This window comes from Amia ocellicauda, chromosome 19, assembly GCF_036373705.1.
Source record: "Amia ocellicauda isolate fAmiCal2 chromosome 19, fAmiCal2.hap1, whole genome shotgun sequence".
NCBI classification, from domain to species: Eukaryota; Metazoa; Chordata; class Actinopteri; order Amiiformes; family Amiidae; genus Amia; species Amia ocellicauda.
The window spans coordinates 3,350,200-3,369,932 of NC_089868.1; the positions used below are offsets into that span (position 1 = coordinate 3,350,200).

Here is a 19,733-nt window from a genome sequence, read left to right on the forward strand (position 1 = left end):
CTCAGATAACAGCACACGGCACGAGGTCCGTGTGGTTTGGAACAAAGGCAGTCCGGTTCGGCTTTGTCCAAGAACTTCCACTCAGTCGATGCACCTGGAAATTGGGGTTTCTCGAAAGTAGTGTCGTTTCCAAACAGATTTTCCACTGGTTTGAAGGCTCCAAGGTTGTGCACAAAATCTTCTTTGAGGAAAGCAGGGCCCTGTTTGTTCCAAGGGTCAAGTTTCTTAAGACTCAAATAGCTATTTAAATGACTGACACTTTCGTATACAGTCGACTTAGTCAATTGTCCAGCTGTATTCACTCCACTGATCAGGTGGGCACAGGCGGGCAGCGCAGTCTGTAAAGTTCTTTATTTAATAAAGTCCTTTAAAAGAATTCTTCGTACGGCTCAATCTCCTTCTCCCAGTTTAACTCTTCTGTTGCCGGCAAAGACTTGGTTGGTTTCTGGTTCCGGTTCTGGCAACAGAGCTACAGGTTGAGCTGTGGCAGCGAGTTACTGGTTCAGGTGAGAGAGAGAGAGAGAAAGACCGTCCGCTGTTCCTTATAGTCTGTCAGATCAATAGGTGATTGGTTCCTGAGTTCTTGAGATTGGATTTCGGTTTCAGCCCCCAGTGTCCTATTGGAGGGGGGCTTGATTTATGACTGATGTCAATCCATGCCATCTTTTGGAAATGCCGGTTGGCCCGGGTTCGTAGCTCTATGTCGGGATTTCGGCTCTCGTCCACTTCAAAGAGTTTTTATCACCTACAGGCCCCTTTCTCCAGACATCTCATAGCAGAATTCCAAACTATTTGGCCTCTTCTTGGTGCCATCCTCCCCAAAACTGTCACTTTGATGCAAACCAGTTCCAAGCTGATGAGCTAAGGAAATCTGATAACTTTGGGGGGGGAGAGGTCTTCTTTAGATCAGTGCTTCAGCTCAGAGCCCAAATGCTCTTATCAGGGACTCTGTTCCCAACATAACGCTACATGAGTAATCGGGCTCTAAATAGCCCCAGGCGTTTCTCCTGCAGTTCTTCCTTCTTTCCACTGCTAGCACTGCCTTTGTGAAGGCGGATGGGGCTTGTGAGAAGTCAACAGCGTGTCTACCGAAAAGGGTGTCTGACTCCTGGTTTTGGATCCGGAAGGGTTGATAACAAACTGAAACGGTTACAATATGATACTGCTTAAATTAACTGTGGATATAGATTGTGATCGTGCTCGGCTAAGGTGTGCTTTCAGTCCGCACACAAAACATTTCAGTCGTCTAATCAAATCGAATAAAACAGCGAGGATAGCATGTTCGATCCGTGTGCTATTGTTTTTCAACAAGTGTAATGCCCTTTGTAACGTTTAACCGATTCGTTGAATAGAGCTTGTTATAGGATATTGTGAACTGAACCTATTTTGCTGTGAATTTATATTGAGTGCGAATAGTTTATTGTGTCTGGTCGCGGTCTGTCTGCACTAAATAAATGATTTGTATCAAGTCATTTTTTAGTTTGTCTGTCTACTTTTTTACCTTGCGACTAAAGGCCACTCCTTGCACTTCACACATTTGCCCTTTTAATTACTCCCTTACTGACATACTTTAACATGCAATGTGCGTGTGATAATAGTTTTAGCAGCCTGTTGCCATTCAGGTGAGACGATACCTAGAAAATCCGTTCTCAGGAGAATTGTGTTTCTTTGCTGATCACGTTCTATGTCGCTTTTTACACAGTTCTTACAAGTGGCACATTGGGGATGAGGAGCAGTGCATGCTGACCCGCATAGCTGTGGACTTCTGCATGGCATGGGGTCACAGGTCATTCCAAGTATTTCAAGACACGAGCAAATGTGTGGACACATTGCGTAGGTTGTGTTGGCCCAACCCTCACAGATTGTGCCAAGTCAAGTAGAGATGCATGTTGTCCTGTTCTAAAGTGACACGTCGTCAACAGCAAAAACATCTCTCAGAGTTCCAGGAATTCCTTGATTGCATTGCTTGCCTTTCCTCAGGAAGACAACACTTGCCAGGCTGGATATTTGCCAAAGGAAGCCAAGAGGACAGGACACCACACCTAGATGCAACTGCATATCTCATTGTCACCAGGAAGGCCCGCCGCAAGTGACCCACCACAGACAGCACTCTGGGCGCAACTTGGCTCACTCGGGACCTGGCCGTGCGACAGAGCGAGACGTGTGCGTAGAGCAGAGACCTTTAGCACAAGCATCAAGCTTGGTTCCATGGTGTAATGGTTAGCACTCTGGACTCTGAATCCAGCGATCCGAGTTCAAGTCTCGGTGGGACCTGGGCCCCATGGCTGGGGCAGCGGCGGCAAAGCGGTGGTCTCCCTGGGTGAGGGCCTGTGTCTGCGATCAGGGACGTTTACGTTCTTCTTGGGAGGCTTGGAGACGAAGTGGCGAGACCTCCGGGTTGGCGTGCTGCGTTCACCTTCCTGAAACACCGAGGCCTGGGGCCCCCTGGTGGCGACTGCGTGGCTTTAACGGAGAAGGTGCCTGTGTTGAACCCTTCTTGGAAATAATGGTTTTCCCCGATCTATATAGAAGAGGATGGCTATTATTGTAACAACCAGACATTTGTGTCTGCACTGTCACTCACTCATCTATCTATCTCTATCTCTACAGTGGTAGAGGTCTCGCCTGCCACTCGGGATTCCTTTGCTTGATTCGCGGCCACTGGTTTTCTCCGATCTATATAGAAGAGGATGTCTTTTATTGTAACAACCAGACATTTGATTCTGCACTGTCACTCACTCACTCATCTATCTATCTATCTATCTATCTATCGACTATTGACTATCGACATTTGCTGTCTGCCGCTGTGATTGTTGGGAGTGAGTGTGGAGGTGCAGGTGTGCATGTTTGCTGCTGCCAGGTTTGTTTGTGGTTTTTCTCCTCTACTTTTTTCGTTCTTTCTTTCTTTCTTTCTGAATGTGTCTTTGACAGTTTTGTAAGAGGTTTTTCTGAAGAGTTTCCCCATGCTGAGCTGACTCCTGCAGTCAGCGAAGTGATCGGGATGTCTGGGGCTGGGTCGGGGAGGGGGGGAATCAGAGTTTTTTATTCGAGACTTTAACACGTCGGCATGGCGTTAAAGTGACCTCTGATGAGTTTTTGCCCCTGGAGGAGTGTGTTCTGGCGATCGGGCAAGTTGTCGGTTGTGAAAATATAAAGTCGGCAGCTCGTATGAGCGGGTCTGTTGTGCTGTTTCTGAGCAGCATTGAGTTGGTCTCGCGTATCGTTGAGACTGGTATAGTGATCGGTGGTGTTTTGATCAATGTCACCCCACTAGCAGCTCCGGCCAGGAGAGTTACTTTGTCTAATGTCCCTCGTTTTCTGTCAAACGACCTATTAGAGAGGGAACTGGCGAGACATGGGTGGATAATGTCGGGTTTGAAACGTATACCGCTGGGGTGTAAGTCACAGCAGTTGAAACATGTTGTTTCGTTCAGAAGGCAGGTATTCATGATTTTGAATGACATAAATGGGGATCTGAACATTGTGCTTAAGTTCAAGGTTGATGGCAATGATTATGTTGTCTTTGTCACATCTGATTCTATGAAGTGCTTCAACTGCGGTAATGAAGGCCACACTGTTAGGCATTGCCCCGAGAAGGATCAGGATGAGGGTGCTGGTCCCAGTCGACGGGGGGGTCAGCCCAAGCAGGCCAGGTCGGGGAGTGGTGAGCAGCCCGGCCGCCCTACTAGCGGAGCAGCCGAAGTGGCAGAGGAGGCGAGAAGAGGGGCTGCGGGGGAGGCTGTTGAAGAGAGTGAGGGTCTGGAGGTCCAGGTACAGGAGAGTGTGGGCGCTGAGAGGACTTCCGACCGCGGCGGTACCGTGCCGACTGTGGAGGTCCCAGGTGTTAGCGGTGTGTCAGCTAATGTTTGTGGAGCATCAGACAGTACGGATGACAGCCGTTTAACTGGACTGGATGGCAGTATACAGCAGCAGGATGGGGCATCAGGTAGTGGAGTGGGGGTGAGCAGCGAGAGGGCTGGTGACCAGACTGAAAAGATGGAGACTGTGAAGACAACACTGAGCAGTGTGTGGGACACGGGAATGGAAGTGGGGACGGATCCTGGTCAGGACAGCAGGGTTTTTAAAGTGCCTGGGAAGAAACGCATTCGCAAATCTGAGGACGGTGCTTCTGCTAAAAAACGGAGTCCAGCTCCTGAGCCTTGATGAGTCAGTGTGCTCCCAGGAGATGCTCAAAGGAGCCTGCCTAAAACAGTGTGCTACCTAGAGATCCTGAAGTCACCCCCGCAACTCAAAAGCACCTGTGTTGCTCCCAGAAACAAAAGAGGAAAAACTGGAAAAACCAGTATACCAGTCAAGCAACTTAAGCTCAAGAAGGGAGGCAGCTTGACCAAGCCAGTTTAAGCTGACAAGTTACTGTGACTGCCTATATTGTTTTTCATTTGTTTGTTTTTTATGACATTGGAGTTACAAGGTTCTGCACTGAACACAAATCTACTAAGAAGTGTCTCCTTAAAACTCAACCATAAAAGTAAAATAATAATAAAATAAAAAACTTCAGAAGGAATTATTTTCAACTGAGAGTTTGCTTGTACACTGTTACTTAACAAAAATATATTACACTGCACACAAATTATTTCTGACCAATCCAACATGGCCAAACGATATAAACAATGCACTTTTCTTGAACAACCCTGAACACAACTTTATACAGCAGGTCACACATCCTATGCATCATTATTTTCAGAGAAGATGCGTTTTGGAGGAATAGAAAATAAAATCTAAACAATAACAAAAGGCTTCCAGCAAATGTGTTGCTTGGCCCCATAATAAGTATTTGAACTGTTTCAAAGTGAAAGCTTCAGACCATTTTGATGCGGTTTGCAAGTTAACAAGTTCTGCTGTCCAAACATGACACTATCCGTAAGTTAGCCACTCAAAGTGACTTAATCATACCCTGCAGAACATCCTTCAAAATTAAGCTTTTTCTATGATAGCCTGCAGTGGTTTTCAACCCTGATCCCGAAGGGCCTCCTCTGACTCCAGCAAGTCTGCAACAGCAGCCACACATTCCTCAACCCAGTTAAAATGAGGCTCATTTTCACAAGTTAAACATTGTAGCGTAAGGTACACTTATAAATTTCAAGTAAAGAAGTGAATTTATAGTGTCACCATATCACGAATCCTGGAATCTTGTAGAACTCAATTTCTGTAATAATTGGACGCAGACACCAATTCCAAAGATATAAATTGTCAAATTTATTCAAAACAAAGACTAAATGTAGCACTACACTAATTATACAAAAGGGAAGAACTAATTAAAATTCAACTCTAGATCAACAAATCACTTCCGTGACCAAATCAAAGACCATGGGATTTCATATGATAACACAAATCGATTAACAAAAAAGGTTATAAACACATTGACTACAATACCGGTTAGTAAGACGAAGGTGAGTCTCTCGTTAGTATTATTAGTCAGACATTAAATAACTACGCAGGTTAGTATTTATGTCAGGTAACTTCTCGTTATATATATATCAGTCTCATTTACGTTTAGGTGCCGAGAAAGATCCTATCATTACTTGTTACCACACTTTCCCTTAACTGATTATTATTCAATGATTTAGGATAGGCAGGGCCACCAATAATCTAATGTCTATTAACTTGTGTCAATTTCAGACTAAACAGTTAAACAGGAATGAGAAGATATTTCTCGACGTTGACAGATTTTATTTCTAAAATTATCAACAAAACAGTTTAATGCAACACACATTTATATTTAAGAAAACTAAATGATATTACACATTCTAGAGTTATGAATCACAGATTAACATTTCTAATTGATTTCTCAAATGTCATGAATCATGAACTCCAAACTGTTAAACTTATCTGAACTTCGTCGCAGAGAGGCCTCTCTGGCTTCGGGCTCAGATAACAGCACACGGCACGAGGTCCGTGTGGTTTGGAACAAAGGCAGTCCGGTTCGGCTTTGTCCAAGAACTTCCACTCAGTCGATGCACCTGGAAATTGGGGTTTCTCGAAAGTAGTGTCGTTTCCAAACAGATTTTCCACTGGTTTGAAGGCTCCAAGGTTGTGCACAAAATCTTCTTTGAGGAAAGCAGGGCCCTGTTTGTTCCAAGGGTCAAGTTTCTTAAGACTCAAATAGCTATTTAAATGACTGACACTTTCGTATACAGTCGACTTAGTCAATTGTCCAGCTGTATTCACTCCGCTGATCAGGTGGGCACAGGCGGGCAGCGCAGTCTGTAAAGTTCTTTATTTAATAAAGTCCTTTAAAAGAATTCTTCGTACGGCTCAATCTCCTTCTCCCAGTTTAACTCTTCTGTTGCCGGCAAAGACTTGGTTGGTTTCTGGTTCCGGTTCTGGCAACAGAGCTACAGGTTGAGCTGTGGCAGCGAGTTACTGGTTCAGGTGAGAGAGAGAGAGAGAAAGACCGTCCGCTGTTCCTTATAGTCTGTCAGATCAATAGGTGATTGGTTCCTGAGTTCTTGAGATTGGATTTCGGTTTCAGCCCCCAGTGTCCTATTGGAGGGGGGCTTGATTTATGACTGATGTCAATCCATGCCATCTTTTGGAAATGCCGGTTGGCCCGGGTTCGTAGCTCTATGTCGGGATTTCGGCTCTCGTCCACTTCAAAGAGTTTTTATCACCTACAGGCCCCTTTCTCCAGACATCTCATAGCAGAATTCCAAACTATTTGGCCTCTTCTTGGTGCCATCCTCCCCAAAACTGTCACTTTGATGCAAACCAGTTCCAAGCTGATGAGCTAAGGAAATCTGATAACTTTGGGGGGGGAGAGGTCTTCTTTAGATCAGTGCTTCAGCTCAGAGCCCAAATGCTCTTATCAGGGACTCTGTTCCCAACATAACGCTACATGAGTAATCGGGCTCTAAATAGCCCCAGGCGTTTCTCCTGCAGTTCTTCCTTCTTTCCACTGCTAGCACTGCCTTTGTGAAGGCGGATGGGGCTTGTGAGAAGTCAACAGCGTGTCTACCGAAAAGGGTGTCTGACTCCTGGTTTTGGATCCGGAAGGGTTGATAACAAACTGAAACGGTTACAATATGATACTGCTTAAATTAACTGTGGATATAGATTGTGATCGTGCTCGGCTAAGGTGTGCTTTCAGTCCGCACACAAAACATTTCAGTCGTCTAATCAAATCGAATAAAACAGCGAGGATAGCATGTTCGATCCGTGTGCTATTGTTTTTCAACAAGTGTAATGCCCTTTGTAACGTTTAACCGATTCGTTGAATAGAGCTTGTTATAGGATATTGTGAACTGAACCTATTTTGCTGTGAATTTATATTGAGTGCGAATAGTTTATTGTGTCTGGTCGCGGTCTGTCTGCACTAAATAAATGATTTGTATCAAGTCATTTTTTAGTTTGTCTGTCTACTTTTTTACCTTGCGACTAAAGGCCACTCCTTGCACTTCACACATTTGCCCTTTTAATTACTCCCTTACTGACATACATTAACATGCAATGTGCGTGTGATAATAGTTTTAGAAGCCTGTTGCCATTCAGGTGAGACGATACCTAGATACCTAGATACCTATACCACTGGTTTTCTCCGATCTATATAGAAGAGGATGTCTTTTATTGTAACAACCAGACATTTGATTCTGCACTGTCACTCACTCACTCATCTATCTATCTATCTATCTATCTATCGACTATTGACTATCGACATTTGCTGTCTGCCGCTGTGATTGTTGGGAGTGAGTGTGGAGGTGCAGGTGTGCATGTTTGCTGCTGCCAGGTTTGTTTGTGGTTTTTCTCCTCTACTTTTTTCGTTCTTTCTTTCTTTCTTTCTGAATGTGTCTTTGACAGTTTTGTAAGAGGTTTTTCTGAAGAGTTTCCCCATGCTGAGCTGACTCCTGCAGTCAAGTGATCGGGATGTCTGGGGCTGGGTCGGGGAGGGGGGGAATCAGAGTTTTTTATTCGAGACTTTAACACGTCGGCATGGCGTTAAAGTGACCTCTGATGAGTTTTTGCCCCTGGAGGAGTGTGTTCTGGTGATCGGGCAAGTTGTCGGTTGTGAAAATATAAAGTCGGCAGCTCGTATGAGCGGGTCTGTTGTGCTGTTTCTGAGCAGCATTGAGTTGGTCTCGCGTATCGTTGAGACTGGTATAGTGATCGGTGGTGTTTTGATCAATGTCACCCCACTAGCAGCTCCGGCCAGGAGAGTTACTTTGTCTAATGTCACTCGTTTTCTGTCAAACGACCTATTAGAGAGGGAACTGGCGAGACATGGGTGGATAATGTCGGGTTTGAAACGTATACCGCTGGGGTGTAAGTCACAGCAGTTGAAACATGTTGTTTCGTTCAGAAGGCAGGTATTCATGATTTTGAATGACATAAATGGGGATCTGAACATTGTGCTTAAGTTCAAGGTTGATGGCAATGATTATGTTGTCTTTGTCACATCTGATTCTATGAAGTGCTTCAACTGCGGTAATGAAGGCCACACTGTTAGGCATTGCCCCGAGAAGGATCAGGATGAGGGTGCTGGTCCCAGTCGACGGGGGGGTCAGCCCAAGCAGGCCAGGTCGGGGAGTGGTGAGCAGCCCGGCCGCCCTACTAGCGGAGCAGCCGATTTGGCAGAGGAGGCGAGAAGAGGGGCTGCGGGGGAGGCTGTTGAAGAGAGTGAGGGTCTGAAGGTCCAGGTACAGGAGAGTGTGGGCGCTGAGAGGACTTCCGACCGCGGCGGTACCGTGCCGACTGTGGAGGTCCCAGGTGTTAGCGGTGTGTCAGCTAATGTTTGTGGAGCATCAGACAGTACGGATGACAGCCGTTTAACTGGACTGGATGGCAGTATACAGCAGCAGGATGGGGCATCAGGTAGTGGAGTGGGGGTGAGCAGCGAGAGGGCTGGTGACCAGACTGAAAAGATGGAGACTGTGAAGACAACACTGAGCAATGTGTGGGACACGGGAATGGAAGTGGGGACGGATCCTGGTCAGGACAGCAGGGTTTTTAAAGTGCCTGGGAAGAAACGCATTCGCAAATCTGAGGACGGTGCTTCTGCTAAAAAACGGAGTCCAGCTCCTGAGCCTTGATGAGTCAGTGTGCTCCCAGGAGATGCTCAAAGGAGCCTGCCTAAAACAGTGTGCTACCTAGAGATCCTGAAGTCACCCCCGCAGGCTGTAGAGCAATACTCAAAAGCACCTGTGTTGCTCCCAGAAACAAAAGAGGAAAAACTGGAAAAACCAGTATACCAGTCAAGCAACTTAAGCTCAAGAAGGGAGGCAGCTTGACCAAGCCAGTTTAAGCTGACAAGTTACTGTGACTGCCTATATTGTTTTTCATTTGTTTGTTTTTTATGACATTGGAGTTACAAGGTTCTGCACTGAACACAAATCTACTAAGAAGTGTCTCCTTAAAACTCAACCATAAAAGTAAAATAATAATAAAATAAAAAACTTCAGAAGGAATTATTTTCAACTGAGAGTTTGCTTGTACACTGTTACTTAACAAAAATATATTACACTGCACACAAATTATTTCTGACCAATCCAACATGGCCAAACGATATAAACAATGCACTTTTCTTGAACAACCCTGAACACAACTTTATACAGCAGGTCACACATCCTATGCATCATTATTTTCAGAGAAGATGCGTTTTGGAGGAATAGAAAATAAAATCTAAACAATAACAAAAGGCTTCCAGCAAATGTGTTGCTTGGCCCCATAATAAGTATTTGAACTGTTTCAAAGTGAAAGCTTCAGACCATTTTGATGCGGTTTGCAAGTTAACAAGTTCTGCTGTCCAAACATGACACTATCCGTAAGTTAGCCACTCAAAGTGACTTAATCATACCCTGAAGAACATCCTTCGAAATTAAGCTTTTTCTATGATAGCCTGCCGTGGTTTTCAACCCTGATCCCGAAGGGCCTCCTCTGACTCCAGCAAGTCTGCAACAGCAGCCACACATTCCTCAGCCCAGTTAAAATGAGGCTCATTTTCACAAGTTAAACATTGTAGTGTAAGGTACACTTATAAATTTCAAGTAAAGAAGTGAATTTATAGTGTCACCTTATCACGAATCCTGGAATCTTGTAGAACTCAATTTCTGTAATAATTGGACGCACACACCAATTCCAAAGATATAAATTGTCAAATTTATTCAAAACAAAGACTAAATGTAGCACTACACTAATTATACAAAAGGGAAGAACTAATTAAAATTCAACTCTAGATCAACAAATCACTTCCGTGACCAAATCAAAGACCATGGGATTTCATATGATAACACAAATCGATTAACAAAAAAGGTTATAAACACATTGACTACAATACCGGTTAGTAAGACGAAGGTGAGTCTCTCGTTAGTATTATTAGTCAGACATTAAATAACTACGCAGGTTAGTATTTATGTCAGGTAACTTCTCGTTATATATATATCAGTCTCATTTACGTTTAGGTGCCGAGAAAGATCCTATCATTACTTGTTACCACACTTTCCCTTAACTGATTATTATTCAATGATTTAGGATAGGCAGGGCCACCAATAATCTAATGTCTATTAACTTGTGTCAATTTCAGACTAAACAGTTAAACAGGAATGAGAAGATATTTCTCGACGTTGACAGATTTTATTTCTAAAATTATCAACAAAACAGTTTAATGCAACACACATTAATATTTAAGAAAACTAAATGATATTACACATTCTAGAGTTATGAATCACAGATTAACATTTCTAATTGATTTCTCAAATGTCATGAATCATGAACTCCAAACTGTTAAACTTATCTGAACTTCGTCGCAGAGAGGCCTCTCTGGCTTCGGGCTCAGATAACAGCACACGGCACGAGGTCCGTGTGGTTTGGAACAAAGGCAGTCCGGTTCGGCTTTGTCCAAGAACTTCCACTCAGTCGATGCACCTGGAAATTGGGGTTTCTCGAAAGTAGTGTCGTTTCCAAACAGATTTTCCACTGGTTTGAAGGCTCCAAGGTTGTGCACAAAATCTTCTTTGAGGAAAGCAGGGCCCTGTTTGTTCCAAGGGTCAAGTTTCTTAAGACTCAAATAGCTATTTAAATGACTGACACTTTCGTATACAGTCGACTTAGTCAATTGTCCAGCTGTATTCACTCCACTGATCAGGTGGGCACAGGCGGGCAGCGCAGTCTGTAAAGTTCTTTATTTAATAAAGTCCTTTAAAAGAATTCTTCGTACGGCTCAATCTCCTTCTCCCAGTTTAACTCTTCTGTTGCCGGCAAAGACTTGGTTGGTTTCTGGTTCCGGTTCTGGCAACAGAGCTACAGGTTGAGCTGTGGCAGCGAGTTACTGGTTCAGGTGAGAGAGAGAGAGAGAAAGACCGTCCGCTGTTCCTTATAGTCTGTCAGATCAATAGGTGATTGGTTCCTGAGTTCTTGAGATTGGATTTCGGTTTCAGCCCCCAGTGTCCTATTGGAGGGGGGCTTGATTTATGACTGATGTCAATCCATGCCATCTTTTGGAAATGCCGGTTGGCCCGGGTTCGTAGCTCTATGTCGGGATTTCGGCTCTCGTCCACTTCAAAGAGTTTTTATCACCTACAGGCCCCTTTCTCCAGACATCTCATAGCAGAATTCCAAACTATTTGGCCTCTTCTTGGTGCCATCCTCCCCAAAACTGTCACTTTGATGCAAACCAGTTCCAAGCTGATGAGCTAAGGAAATCTGATAACTTTGGGGGGGGAGAGGTCTTCTTTAGATCAGTGCTTCAGCTCAGAGCCCAAATGCTCTTATCAGGGACTCTGTTCCCAACATAACGCTACATGAGTAATCGGGCTCTAAATAGCCCCAGGCGTTTCTCCTGCAGTTCTTCCTTCTTTCCACTGCTAGCACTGCCTTTGTGAAGGCGGATGGGGCTTGTGAGAAGTCAACAGCGTGTCTACCGAAAAGGGTGTCTGACTCCTGGTTTTGGATCCGGAAGGGTTGATAACAAACTGAAACGGTTACAATATGATACTGCTTAAATTAACTGTGGATATAGATTGTGATCGTGCTCGGCTAAGGTGTGCTTTCAGTCCGCACACAAAACATTTCAGTCGTCTAATCAAATCGAATAAAACAGCGAGGATAGCATGTTCGATCCGTGTGCTATTGTTTTTCAACAAGTGTAATGCCCTTTGTAACGTTTAACCGATTCGTTGAATAGAGCTTGTTATAGGATATTGTGAACTGAACCTATTTTGCTGTGAATTTATATTGAGTGCGAATAGTTTATTGTGTCTGGTCGCGGTCTGTCTGCACTAAATAAATGATTTGTATCAAGTCATTTTTTAGTTTGTCTGTCTACTTTTTTACCTTGCGACTAAAGGCCACTCCTTGCACTTCACACATTTGCCCTTTTAATTACTCCCTTACTGACATACTTTAACATGCAATGTGCGTGTGATAATAGTTTTAGCAGCCTGTTGCCATTCAGGTGAGACGATACCTAGAAAATCCGTTCTCAGGAGAATTGTGTTTCTTTGCTGATCACGTTCTATGTCGCTTTTTACACAGTTCTTACAAGTGGCACATTGGGGATGAGGAGCAGTGCATGCTGACCCGCATAGCTGTGGACTTCTGCATGGCATGGGGTCACAGGTCATTCCAAGTATTTCAAGACACGAGCAAATGTGTGGACACATTGCGTAGGTTGTGTTGGCCCAACCCTCACAGATTGTGCCAAGTCAAGTAGAGATGCATGTTGTCCTGTTCTAAAGTGACACGTCGTCAACAGCAAAAACATCTCTCAGAGTTCCAGGAATTCCTTGATTGCATTGCTTGCCTTTCCTCAGGAAGACAACACTTGCCAGGCTGGATATTTGCCAAAGGAAGCCAAGAGGACAGGACACCACACCTAGATGCAACTGCATATCTCATTGTCACCAGGAAGGCCCACCGCAAGTGACCCACCACAGACAGCACTCTGGGCGCAACTTGGCTCACTCGGGACCTGGCCGTGCGACAGAGCGAGACGTGTGCGTAGAGCAGAGACCTTTAGCACAAGCATCAAGCTTGGTTCCATGGTGTAATGGTTAGCACTCTGGACTCTGAATCCAGCGATCCGAGTTCAAGTCTCGGTGGGACCTGGGCCCCATGGCTGGGGCAGCGGCGGCAAAGCGGTGGTCTCCCTGGGTGAGGGCCTGTGTCTGCGATCAGGGCCGTTTACGTTCTTCTTGGGAGGCTTGGAGACGAAGTGGCGAGACCTCCGGGTTGGCGTGCTGCGTTCACCTTCCTGAAACACCGAGGCCTGGGGCCCCCTGGTGGCGACTGCGTGGCTTTAACGGAGAAGGTGCCTGTGTTGAACCCTTCTTGGAAATAATGGTTTTCCCCGATCTATATAGAAGAGGATGGCTATTATTGTAACAACCAGACATTTGTGTCTGCACTGTCACTCACTCATCTATCTATCTCTATCTCTACAGTGGTAGAGGTCTCGCCTGCCACTCGGGATTCCTTTGCTTGATTCGCGGCCACTGGTTTTCTCCGATCTATATAGAAGAGGATGTCTTTTATTGTAACAACCAGACATTTGATTCTGCACTGTCACTCACTCACTCATCTATCTATCTATCTATCTATCTATCGACTATTGACTATCGACATTTGCTGTCTGCCGCTGTGATTGTTGGGAGTGAGTGTGGAGGTGCAGGTGTGCATGTTTGCTGCTGCCAGGTTTGTTTGTGGTTTTTCTCCTCTACTTTTTTCGTTCTTTCTTTCTTTCTTTCTGAATGTGTCTTTGACAGTTTTGTAAGAGGTTTTTCTGAAGAGTTTCCCCATGCTGAGCTGACTCCTGCAGTCAGCGAAGCGATCGGGATGTCTGGGGCTGGGTCGGGGAGGGGGGGAATCAGAGTTTTTTATTCGAGACTTTAACACGTCGGCATGGCGTTAAAGTGACCTCTGATGAGTTTTTGCCCCTGGAGGAGTGTGTTCTGGCGATCGGGCAAGTTGTCGGTTGTGAAAATATAAAGTCGGCAGCTCGTATGAGCGGGTCTGTTGTGCTGTTTCTGAGCAGCATTGAGTTGGTCTCGCGTATCGTTGAGACTGGTATAGTGATCGGTGGTGTTTTGATCAATGTCACCCCACTAGCAGCTCCGGCCAGGAGAGTTACTTTGTCTAATGTCCCTCGTTTTCTGTCAAACGACCTATTAGAGAGGGAACTGGCGAGACATGGGTGGATAATGTCGGGTTTGAAACGTATACCGCTGTGGTGTAAGTCACAGCAGTTGAAACATGTTGTTTCGTTCAGAAGGCAGGTATTCATGATTTTGAATGACATAAATGGGGATCTGAACATTGTGCTTAAGTTCAAGGTTGATGGCAATGATTATGTTGTCTTTGTCACATCTGATTCTATGAAGTGCTTCAACTGCGGTAATGAAGGCCACACTGTTAGGCATTGCCCCGAGAAGGATCAGGATGAGGGTGCTGGTCCCAGTCGACGGGGGGGTCAGCCCAAGCAGGCCAGGTCGGGGAGTGGTGAGCAGCCCGGCCGCCCTACTAGCGGAGCAGCCGAAGTGGCAGAGGAGGCGAGAAGAGGGGCTGCGGGGGAGGCTGTTGAAGAGAGTGAGGGTCTGGAGGTCCAGGTACAGGAGAGTGTGGGCGCTGAGAGGACTTCCGACCGCGGCGGTACCGTGCCGACTGTGGAGGTCCCAGGTGTTAGCGGTGTGTCAGCTAATGTTTGTGGAGCATCAGACAGTACGGATGACAGCCGTTTAACTGGACTGGATGGCAGTATACAGCAGCAGGATGGGGCATCAGGTAGTGGAGTGGGGGTGAGCAGCGAGAGGGCTGGTGACCAGACTGAAAAGATGGAGACTGTGAAGACAACACTGAGCAGTGTGTGGGACACGGGAATGGAAGTGGGGACGGATCCTGGTCAGGACAGCAGGGTTTTTAAAGTGCCTGGGAAGAAACGCATTCGCAAATCTGAGGACGGTGCTTCTGCTAAAAAACGGAGTCCAGCTCCTGAGCCTTGATGAGTCAGTGTGCTCCCAGGAGATGCTCAAAGGAGCCTGCCTAAAACAGTGTGCTACCTAGAGATCCTGAAGTCACCCCCGCAACTCAAAAGCACCTGTGTTGCTCCCAGAAACAAAAGAGGAAAAACTGGAAAAACCAGTATACCAGTCAAGCAACTTAAGCTCAAGAAGGGAGGCAGCTTGACCAAGCCAGTTTAAGCTGACAAGTTACTGTGACTGCCTATATTGTTTTTCATTTGTTTGTTTTTTATGACATTGGAGTTACAAGGTTCTGCACTGAACACAAATCTACTAAGAAGTGTCTCCTTAAAACTCAACCATAAAAGTAAAATAATAATAAAATAAAAAACTTCAGAAGGAATTATTTTCAACTGAGAGTTTGCTTGTACACTGTTACTTAACAAAAATATATTACACTGCACACAAATTATTTCTGACCAATCCAACATGGCCAAACGATATAAACAATGCACTTTTCTTGAACAACCCTGAACACAACTTTATACAGCAGGTCACACATCCTATGCATCATTATTTTCAGAGAAGATGCGTTTTGGAGGAATAGAAAATAAAATCTAAACAATAACAAAAGGCTTCCAGCAAATGTGTTGCTTGGCCCCATAATAAGTATTTGAACTGTTTCAAAGTGAAAGCTTCAGACCATTTTGATGCGGTTTGCAAGTTAACAAGTTCTGCTGTCCAAACATGACACTATCCGTAAGTTAGCCACTCAAAGTGACTTAATCATACCCTGCAGAACATCCTTCAAAATTAAGCTTTTTCTATGATAGCCTGCAGTGGTTTTCAACCCTGATCCCGAAGGGCCTCCTCTGACTCCAGCAAGTCTGCAACAGCAGCCACACATTCCTCAACCCAGTTAAAATGAGGCTCATTTTCACAAGTTAAACATTGTAGCGTAAGGTACACTTATAAATTTCAAGTAAAGAAGTGAATTTATAGTGTCACCATATCACGAATCCTGGAATCTTGTAGAACTCAATTTCTGTAATAATTGGACGCAGACACCAATTCCAAAGATATAAATTGTCAAATTTATTCAAAACAAAGACTAAATGTAGCACTACACTAATTATACAAAAGGGAAGAACTAATTAAAATTCAACTCTAGATCAACAAATCACTTCCGTGACCAAATCAAAGACCATGGGATTTCATATGATAACACAAATCGATTAACAAAAAAGGTTATAAACACATTGACTACAATACCGGTTAGTAAGACGAAGGTGAGTCTCTCGTTAGTATTATTAGTCAGACATTAAATAACTACGCAGGTTAGTATTTATGTCAGGTAACTTCTCGTTATATATATATCAGTCTCATTTACGTTTAGGTGCCGAGAAAGATCCTATCATTACTTGTTACCACACTTTCCCTTAACTGATTATTATTCAATGATTTAGGATAGGCAGGGCCACCAATAATCTAATGTCTATTAACTTGTGTCAATTTCAGACTAAACAGTTAAACAGGAATGAGAAGATATTTCTCGACGTTGACAGATTTTATTTCTAAAATTATCAACAAAACAGTTTAATGCAACACACATTTATATTTAAGAAAACTAAATGATATTACACATTCTAGAGTTATGAATCACAGATTAACATTTCTAATTGATTTCTCAAATGTCATGAATCATGAACTCCAAACTGTTAAACTTATCTGAACTTCGTCGCAGAGAGGCCTCTCTGGCTTCGGGCTCAGATAACAGCACACGGCACGAGGTCCGTGTGGTTTGGAACAAAGGCAGTCCGGTTCGGCTTTGTCCAAGAACTTCCACTCAGTCGATGCACCTGGAAATTGGGGTTTCTCGAAAGTAGTGTCGTTTCCAAACAGATTTTCCACTGGTTTGAAGGCTCCAAGGTTGTGCACAAAATCTTCTTTGAGGAAAGCAGGGCCCTGTTTGTTCCAAGGGTCAAGTTTCTTAAGACTCAAATAGCTATTTAAATGACTGACACTTTCGTATACAGTCGACTTAGTCAATTGTCCAGCTGTATTCACTCCGCTGATCAGGTGGGCACAGGCGGGCAGCGCAGTCTGTAAAGTTCTTTATTTAATAAAGTCCTTTAAAAGAATTCTTCGTACGGCTCAATCTCCTTCTCCCAGTTTAACTCTTCTGTTGCCGGCAAAGACTTGGTTGGTTTCTGGTTCCGGTTCTGGCAACAGAGCTACAGGTTGAGCTGTGGCAGCGAGTTACTGGTTCAGGTGAGAGAGAGAGAGAGAAAGACCGTCCGCTGTTCCTTATAGTCTGTCAGATCAATAGGTGATTGGTTCCTGAGTTCTTGAGATTGGATTTCGGTTTCAGCCCCCAGTGTCCTATTGGAGGGGGGCTTGATTTATGACTGATGTCAATCCATGCCATCTTTTGGAAATGCCGGTTGGCCCGGGTTCGTAGCTCTATGTCGGGATTTCGGCTCTCGTCCACTTCAAAGAGTTTTTATCACCTACAGGCCCCTTTCTCCAGACATCTCATAGCAGAATTCCAAACTATTTGGCCTCTTCTTGGTGCCATCCTCCCCAAAACTGTCACTTTGATGCAAACCAGTTCCAAGCTGATGAGCTAAGGAAATCTGATAACTTTGGGGGGGGAGAGGTCTTCTTTAGATCAGTGCTTCAGCTCAGAGCCCAAATGCTCTTATCAGGGACTCTGTTCCCAACATAACGCTACATGAGTAATCGGGCTCTAAATAGCCCCAGGCGTTTCTCCTGCAGTTCTTCCTTCTTTCCACTGCTAGCACTGCCTTTGTGAAGGCGGATGGGGCTTGTGAGAAGTCAACAGCGTGTCTACCGAAAAGGGTGTCTGACTCCTGGTTTTGGATCCGGAAGGGTTGATAACAAACTGAAACGGTTACAATATGATACTGCTTAAATTAACTGTGGATATAGATTGTGATCGTGCTCGGCTAAGGTGTGCTTTCAGTCCGCACACAAAACATTTCAGTCGTCTAATCAAATCGAATAAAACAGCGAGGATAGCATGTTCGATCCGTGTGCTATTGTTTTTCAACAAGTGTAATGCCCTTTGTAACGTTTAACCGATTCGTTGAATAGAGCTTGTTATAGGATATTGTGAACTGAACCTATTTTGCTGTGAATTTATATTGAGTGCGAATAGTTTATTGTGTCTGGTCGCGGTCTGTCTGCACTAAATAAATGATTTGTATCAAGTCATTTTTTAGTTTGTCTGTCTACTTTTTTACCTTGCGACTAAAGGCCACTCCTTGCACTTCACACATTTGCCCTTTTAATTACTCCCTTACTGACATACATTAACATGCAATGTGCGTGTGATAATAGTTTTAGAAGCCTGTTGCCATTCAGGTGAGACGATACCTAGATACCTAGATACCTATACCACTGGTTTTCTCCGATCTATATAGAAGAGGATGTCTTTTATTGTAACAACCAGACATTTGATTCTGCACTGTCACTCACTCACTCATCTATCTATCTATCTATCTATCTATCGACTATTGACTATCGACATTTGCTGTCTGCCGCTGTGATTGTTGGGAGTGAGTGTGGAGGTGCAGGTGTGCATGTTTGCTGCTGCCAGGTTTGTTTGTGGTTTTTCTCCTCTACTTTTTTCGTTCTTTCTTTCTTTCTTTCTGAATGTGTCTTTGACAGTTTTGTAAGAGGTTTTTCTGAAGAGTTTCCCCATGCTGAGCTGACTCCTGCAGTCAAGTGATCGGGATGTCTGGGGCTGGGTCGGGGAGGGGGGGAATCAGAGTTTTTTATTCGAGACTTTAACACGTCGGCATGGCGTTAAAGTGACCTCTGATGAGTTTTTGCCCCTGGAGGAGTGTGTTCTGGTGATCGGGCAAGTTGTCGGTTGTGAAAATATAAAGTCGGCAGCTCGTATGAGCGGGTCTGTTGTGCTGTTTCTGAGCAGCATTGAGTTGGTCTCGCGTATCGTTGAGACTGGTATAGTGATCGGTGGTGTTTTGATCAATGTCACCCCACTAGCAGCTCCGGCCAGGAGAGTTACTTTGTCTAATGTCACTCGTTTTCTGTCAAACGACCTATTAGAGAGGGAACTGGCGAGACATGGGTGGATAATGTCGGGTTTGAAACGTATACCGCTGGGGTGTAAGTCACAGCAGTTGAAACATGTTGTTTCGTTCAGAAGGCAGGTATTCATGATTTTGAATGACATAAATGGGGATCTGAACATTGTGCTTAAGTTCAAGGTTGATGGCAATGATTATGTTGTCTTTGTCACATCTGATTCTATGAAGTGCTTCAACTGCGGTAATGAAGGCCACACTGTTAGGCATTGCCCCGAGAAGGATCAGGATGAGGGTGCTGGTCCCAGTCGACGGGGGGGTCAGCCCAAGCAGGCCAGGTCGGGGAGTGGTGAGCAGCCCGGCCGCCCTACTAGCGGAGCAGCCGATTTGGCAGAGGAGGCGAGAAGAGGGGCTGCGGGGGAGGCTGTTGAAGAGAGTGAGGGTCTGAAGGTCCAGGTACAGGAGAGTGTGGGCGCTGAGAGGACTTCCGACCGCGGCGGTACCGTGCCGACTGTGGAGGTCCCAGGTGTTAGCGGTGTGTCAGCTAATGTTTGTGGAGCATCAGACAGTACGGATGACAGCCGTTTAACTGGACTGGATGGCAGTATACAGCAGCAGGATGGGGCATCAGGTAGTGGAGTGGGGGTGAGCAGCGAGAGGGCTGGTGACCAGACTGAAAAGATGGAGACTGTGAAGACAACACTGAGCAATGTGTGGGACACGGGAATGGAAGTGGGGACGGATCCTGGTCAGGACA

The 19,733-nt window shown here is 44.9% G+C and overlaps 2 non-coding genes across 2 annotated transcripts; both read left to right on the top strand.

Annotated features, from left to right (window-relative positions):
* Positions 1-2,202: 2,202 nt before the first annotated feature.
* On the top strand, positions 2,203-2,274 carry trnaq-cug (transfer RNA glutamine (anticodon CUG)). Its single transcript has one exon. It is a non-coding gene; the product is annotated as a tRNA-Gln (tRNA).
* Positions 2,275-12,983: 10,709 nt separating this feature from the next.
* Positions 12,984-13,055, top strand: trnaq-cug (transfer RNA glutamine (anticodon CUG)). Its single transcript has one exon. It is a non-coding gene; the product is annotated as a tRNA-Gln (tRNA).
* Positions 13,056-19,733: the final 6,678 nt, after the last annotated feature.